The following is a 6,797-nucleotide window of genomic DNA, read 5'->3' as shown; positions in this document are numbered from 1 at the left end:
ACAGATCATATTATTTGGAACAGTTGATTGGTTTTGAGTTTTATATTGTTCATAAGCAGTTTGATTATGTCTTTGGTGCAGATTGTGCAAGAACTGGTGGGTTGCTTGAATCTGTGGTTGTAGGATGGGCACGGGCTTCTGGACCTGTGTGTCATCTCTGTGCTTTCTCCAGCTTACCCCAAAATACTTTTTGCTGGGCAAACCACTTTCTATCAAAGATTAAGCCCCTATTTCTTCTTATAGCCATTTGCAACATATGTCTCCTTATTCTTCATCCTGTGAAGATTAATTGAGCTTGTTGGGAAGTTTAGACATGAATCTAGGGGGCTTGGAAATGGATATTTCATAAAGGTGAAGCCTTTTCCTTCCTGTGCAGAGCTTAGCTTCAGTGCTGGATTGTGTGAGATGGAACATCTTAATAGTCTCTTCAGCTATAAGATGGCAAGGGCTCTTCTCTAAGGAATGCCAAAGTTTTAAAGAGGCTCCCCAAAATCTTGAAAGGCCCTGGAAGCTGAGCAGAGTCACTGCAGACATGTAATTCCAATGGCTGTGTTACAGATGCTGTTGGAGATGAGTAGGGGGATATTCACTCAGATTAATGGGTGAAATACTCAAAGCTTATTAAATGGCATATGGAAACATTCATCGCTGGAAGCTACTTTTCAGCACCTAAACCCACAATTTAACAAGACCCAAAATTACTCTGTATTTTTTCATAGTCATGTAAACACCAGGTGTCTGCAGTTAATGTTTATTATCCTTTTGATAGTGTAATCTTTGTTATAAGGATTTCAAGTCTCTCTGGAAGCTGTTCCTTCAAGGTTACTGAAATGTTGGGGCAGATCACCTAGCTCAGGTGGGATGGCTGCCAGGCCACATCTTTTGAACGGTGCCCGAGGAATAAAAACAAAGCTTTACACAACTTAAAAAGTGTCAAGCATTGGCGTACCAGGAGGAGCTGGCTACAGTAAACATAGTTCTCAATGAGGTTCAGATATGCTCTTGATGGCAGCTTGGCCTCACAAGTATTTTCCCATCCTACCAAGAAAAACCTCTGTTTCCCTTCTGTTCCCTTGCAGAGGTGGGAAACAACAGCATTGCTCTCAGAGAAATCAGGTTGTGGTTGGTTATCAGCTGGTTCAAAAGCACCACTCTAGAGATTTCATGCTCTTGGAATTGGTGCTGGTCTGTTTGTATGGGCCCTTCCTATTAAATTTTATATTTAAAGTTGGGGGGGATTTTATTGGATACTTATGTTGCATGAAGCTGCTTTTAAATTTTACATGTTCAAAGGGAAATTAATTCATGAGAGAATTTGGAGCTACAATTGCCATAAACTCCCAGCAGGAAATTTTGCCAGATTAATAAATATGCATTTCACAAGAGGCAAAGTAAAATGGGTTGTAAAATTATATTTGTGGTGCTTTTACTGTGACTACTACTGAGCTAAAACATAGAAAGTGGGTTGAACAGGTTTCTGAAGCTTGCCAGTCATTCCAGAGCCGAAGTCATGAAGTAAAATTGATTGTTCTTAAACTGTTATCAGTGAACTTTCGTGTGCATGTGTGTGAGATTTGCTACTGCTGCTGCATTCCCCCTGCCAAAGAGACAACCACCCATTTTTCCTCCTGAGGTCCTCTACATCTAAATGCTTGTACTGTATACTTCCCATATCTACGATTTGTGCTGTTTTGTAGAGAATCTGAATATATGCCCTCAGAATTTTCTGGCACCTTTTTTTGACTATGGAAAAGGAGCCAGCTGTCATTTGGCTTTGTGCTTATAGGAAAGCTTTGGTTAAGAGGGAAGAAAACAAAAAGGCAGATGCCTTATCCAAAACAGCAGCCCTGCAGTATGAGCTCATGCTCAGGGAAGAAGTCCTATGGGGACTGGAGAAGCTGAAGCAGATCTAGCACGTGTCTCACGAGGATGCATGGGCAGCTTCCTGCAGGACAGGCTGGGGAGATCCACTAGCCTCAGCATCAGTGAGAAAGGAGGGAAGTGAGTGAACGGGTGTTGCCTGTGCAGCTGAGGGTAGTTAGGCAGCAAAACCGGTGACTTGATGGGATTGTTAGGGCTTTCAGGTGTGGTGAAGAGGGAGCTGGGGGAAGGAGTATGTTCTGGATTGTTGGCTGGAGTGTCTGCTGCTTCTCGATCCCAAACAGCAGGAAAAGATGTGAGTTAAACAATCCACAGTTTTTGAACTTCACCTCTCTGAGGGCAAAGGGGGAAAAGGGAGGTGTTTGTGGCAGTAATTGTTATGCTATTGACTTGGGGTAGAGGTTTTCTGGGCAGAAGTGGGCTGGCTTCTGAGGCTCTCTTGGGGCAGGGAGTGTCTCTAGGCACGATGGTGGCTGTGCCCCTGGGCTGTGATGCTGCTGTCATAGCAAGCTTGTTGTCCTCCACAGACCATGTACCTCCCCAAGAACTGGCAAATAAATGCTGTCTGGAAAACAGCAGGGTTCTGGTGCTGCACGTGGGGCAATGACTTGTCCAGTGCTTGAGACCAAAGTGTTTTATGGTGAATTAAAGCAGGGAATTAGACCCTGCCATCTTTCCGTCAGCTGGGGTTTTTCTGTGCCTTGGGTATAAAACCAGGAGGGTGGTCCCTGTCTCCTGGTTGCTCTGTTTATCCCTCAGAGATGGAAGGACAGGCCTGTCCCTGCCATGGGTGGCCAGCCTATGATTGCCCAGGAAAGGCTCTCAGGGCATGTATTCTGTTCAGCTGCTCTGCTGTCACCCTGTGGCCTGTGTTGTGGCTGGGGCACACATGTCTGTATTGTGTTTGGAGTTTGTGAAACGGCTGACTGGGGTGGCTGTGGCCACAAAGAGCTCCTACAGACCCTCTAAGATAGCATTGTGTTGTGTGATGTAGGGAGGAGGATGTCTTTTGCCCCTCCAGATTTCTGACTCAACCCTAGGGAAGATTCCTTTGAGGTGCTGAACAGGTCCATGGCATGGATCGGATTCAGCGGGTAGCTTTTCTCTTCAGGTTGCTCTTTGAGTGACAGGTACTTCAGTGTGTAGTTTGTAAGCCCAACCATGCTTTCCTGGCCCAATGCAGGTATCCTTCAGGAAGCACAGGGTGCCTTCCCACATTGTTAATAACCTTAAACCACTGTTCCTGTGTACTACATAAAATACTCCTTACATGCTGTCCAGAGATGACCAGGCTTCAGACACATGCTTCCTGGGTAGAAAGCCACACACCAGTGTGATCCAGTTACCCAGCTCCTCAGAATCTTGCCAGAGGATGTGTAGAATCAGGTGTGTCTGCTTCTTTACTTCCTCTTATTCCAGCCCTGAATGACTCCCAAGTTTCCTCCTGCTCTTTCTCTTAATGAGTTGTGCTGCACTGGGACAGACATACTGGCTGAAGAGTCTAGTTGCTGGAATAAGGACCAAGTACCCATCAGAGTGTTTGCTACTAATCAATTATTGCCTGTCACTGCTGAGAAGCAGAAGGGCTCAATTGCAGTGTAACAGGCTTATGGGGGCTAAATGATCTTGTTATTTACCTGCAGGTTGGTGGTTGCTCTCTGCTTGTAGGGCTGCTCTTCTGGGAACATAGGAGGCATAAGCCCCTGTCTGTATTATGCTTTTTTCTTTTCCCTTTTCCTCCATTGGTTGGGTTTTTTTCTGCAAAATCTTGGGGTTTCTTGCTCATCCTCACTGTCTTTGGTTGGTTTAAATGGATGGTGTCTCCCTTACCAGGCAAATCTTGTTCTCTAGGATACCTTAGAGAACTAATTAACCTGCCAGACTGCTCAACAACATTACAAAAGCATTTATTCTAACTAAATATGGGACGTATCTGCTGCCTAGTTTCCTTGTTTTAAATTTAGAAAAGGTGCAAAGCTGGTGGAGAGAAGAGGAGAATTCCATGCATCCAACTGGAGAACTTGGTTGACAACCATGCGGTGGTGATTTATGGCTGGGTAATTTTCCAGCTGCCATAATTTGTGTTGGCTCAGATGAGACGTGCTGGCACCCTGAGTTAATAGCTGATGCAGTGGGGGCCTGGCACGCGTGGCTTTGATCTCCTCAGCCATGGCGCCTCTGAAATTGCCCAGGCTGAGAGGAGCGGAGGCTCCGGCTGCGTGGGAGCAAGGAGGGAAAGTGAGAATGCACCCAGACGAGACCTAAGTTCACGTGTGGGGCCCTCAGACTGGGTGTTACACTCTACATAAGGTGCTGGTTTTTCACTGAATTATTTTCTGTTTTAACACGGATAAAAAGAGGCTTTTATTCTGATGTTGTTTGTTTTTAATGATTAAAGAGATATAATAAGACAATTGCTTGCAAAATGCATTGCTTATAGCAGAAATAGTCTTTGTTTTGAGGCTTTCCTGTGTCAAGGTTCTTCAGTAGCTCTCATTAGGAATTGCAGTACCTGCCAGCCTTTGACAAGCAGTAGCAGGAGGAACATAGCCTCGCAAGAAAAGTCTAAAATATTTATTTTTAAATAATTTACCTCAAAAGTTTACTCTCTGGATGTTTCTTGCCACAGTACCTGACCAATTATCATGTTATCAAAGGAGTGTACAAACCTATAAGCTGTGGGCCTGGAGTGGCTTGACAGATAAGCCTTACTGATGGGAATAGCTGTAACTTCACTATTATCAGTTGGGTTCACTTTTGAATTTTGAATTACTTTTTTTTTTAACTAATAGTCAATTTTATGCAAACTGCTCAGTGATTAGGAGGTAATTTCAAAGATCATCCTCCATAAAGTCTCTTGATCATATTTTATGCTTCCTGTGACTCATGGATGTAATCTCGTATCCCTGGGATATTCATGGCATGCTTGTCTAATTCCCTATGGTAGCTAATCTCACTACTCTACCTTAAAAAAAACATTAAAATATCTTTAAAGCATGACTGGTAAGGAGGCAACTTTTACAGCCAATCTCCAGCTCCAATTGCTCCTGCTGGGGAAGTCATAATGATGAATTTGTGACATAATTTCTACGGCAACATGCTGGGATTTCATAAATGGGGATGGTGATTATAGAGCAGGATCAGGTGAAGCTGGATTGTGATAGAAAAAGCCCTGATTCAAATGCAAATTGTTCAATAATGGCATAGGGGATACCAGAAATTACTGGCAATTTATTTTATTTGGGTTAAGCTCTTCATTCAGTCTTCTTTAGCTGGAAGTCACTTTTCCAAGTATGTGAGCAAAAGAAATGGCTGGAAAAAATATTTTTGTCCTCTCAAGAGAACAAAGTTGTTCTAATTTAATAATAAATTAATCAGTGTAATTAATAAGGATGTTCTCTATTTCAATAATTTCCCCAATTCAAGACTCTCCAAGTGCTTCACAAACCCTAATTGATTCCACCTTAGTACTCCCTGTAGCAGGACCACATAATTTACCTCATTTTCTGGAGACAGAGAGGTGTGTGAGCCAGGCAAATTGATTTAACCAGGTTAAATGATTTGCCCAAGGCCAGACAAAGAGCTGAAGTCAGGAAGGAGCAGTGTTTGAGAGAGCAGCCTCTACCCAGCTGGGTTTTGGCTGTGGGAGAGTGGGAGCAGCTCTTGCACAGCCACGGGAGCGGGGCCATGCAGTTGCAGCCTCCAAATCAATCTGGTGGATTTGTGTTGTCCAACAGATGAAGCTGGAAAGAGGAACAAGCCCCGTGAGCACACACTGGTGGTGAAACCAGCTGAATTAGCTGTTCAGTAGTTATTCTCACTGAAAGTGGAAACAACTTGGTTTGTTTTTTGGATTTTCTTTTCCCTTTTTTTTTCTTTTCCTCAAACCACTTGGAATTTAAACTGTTTATCTGAGGATTAAACTAATTGCTTCTGCAAAATGCCATTCCCACACCATCTAGTGTACATCTGTTAACTGGGGAGGGATAACTGAACCAGTTGCCAGATGGTCTCTTGGATTTGGGTGGCGAGGAGCCAAGGAGCTGCCAGTTGGTGGTTTGTGGGGTTCTAGCAAAGAAGTCACGCTACATGCACATTCCCCTCAGTTACTCTCTTCAGCCTTAATGAAGATATTGCCTAATGCAATAAAGCAGCCATTAGCCCCCTCTCTGCGCTCCCTCCTTCCCAAACGGGGTGAGTTTATAAGCCTGATTTGTCTGACTGAGGCAGGCTTTTCCAGGAGCTCGGTTCTCCGCACGCTATATGTGCAAAGGCACTTTCTCGAGTACTCAGTGCCGTGTCTGCCAGCTGCCTCTTTCTATGCCATAGTGGAAAGATACTGTAGTGACAAAGCTGCTCTTTGAAAGATGTTTTTATAGCTAGAAAATCAAAAAATCATTGCTTAGTCTTGATTATCAAATGATACGTATATATCTAAATGCAGTACATACTGGCCCACATCATAGTGACTATTTCAAAAACTTCAGCCTGAGGGCTGGATGCTGTACTTTGCATTTTAAAAGCATTTTAATATTTGTAATATTTGCCAGTGCTTGGAGTAGGGCACAACCCCTGCTGTGCTGGAAAGAAGTGTTCCATCAGAGTCTGAAGAGATGTTCCTAGTAGGGTAATACAGGTGTCTTGACCAACACTCAGAACATCTTTTCCAGGACTGCACCGGACTGGGGATCCTCAGGGCTGACAGCTGGGTGGTGTGCTCTGCATGGGACCGCCGGGGCATCCAGAACCCAGCCTGCTCTGACTATGCCCTGGCATGGGCTGTGGTGCCCATTAGCTGTCACAATGGGCTGTGGACCATTCATTTCACTCATCTTGAAATGACAAAGTGACCAGTGACAGAGCAGCTTTCATCTAGTTGAGGAGGTCTGGGGTGGTGCAAGTTTTTTTACCCCTTC

The sequence above is a fragment of the Melozone crissalis genome, unplaced genomic scaffold (assembly GCF_028551555.1).
Source record: "Melozone crissalis strain CALT ecotype California unplaced genomic scaffold, PUWL_Pcris_2 ptg000068l_1, whole genome shotgun sequence".
NCBI lineage: Eukaryota > Metazoa > Chordata > Aves > Passeriformes > Passerellidae > Melozone > Melozone crissalis.
This window is presented reverse-complemented; position numbering follows the sequence as displayed.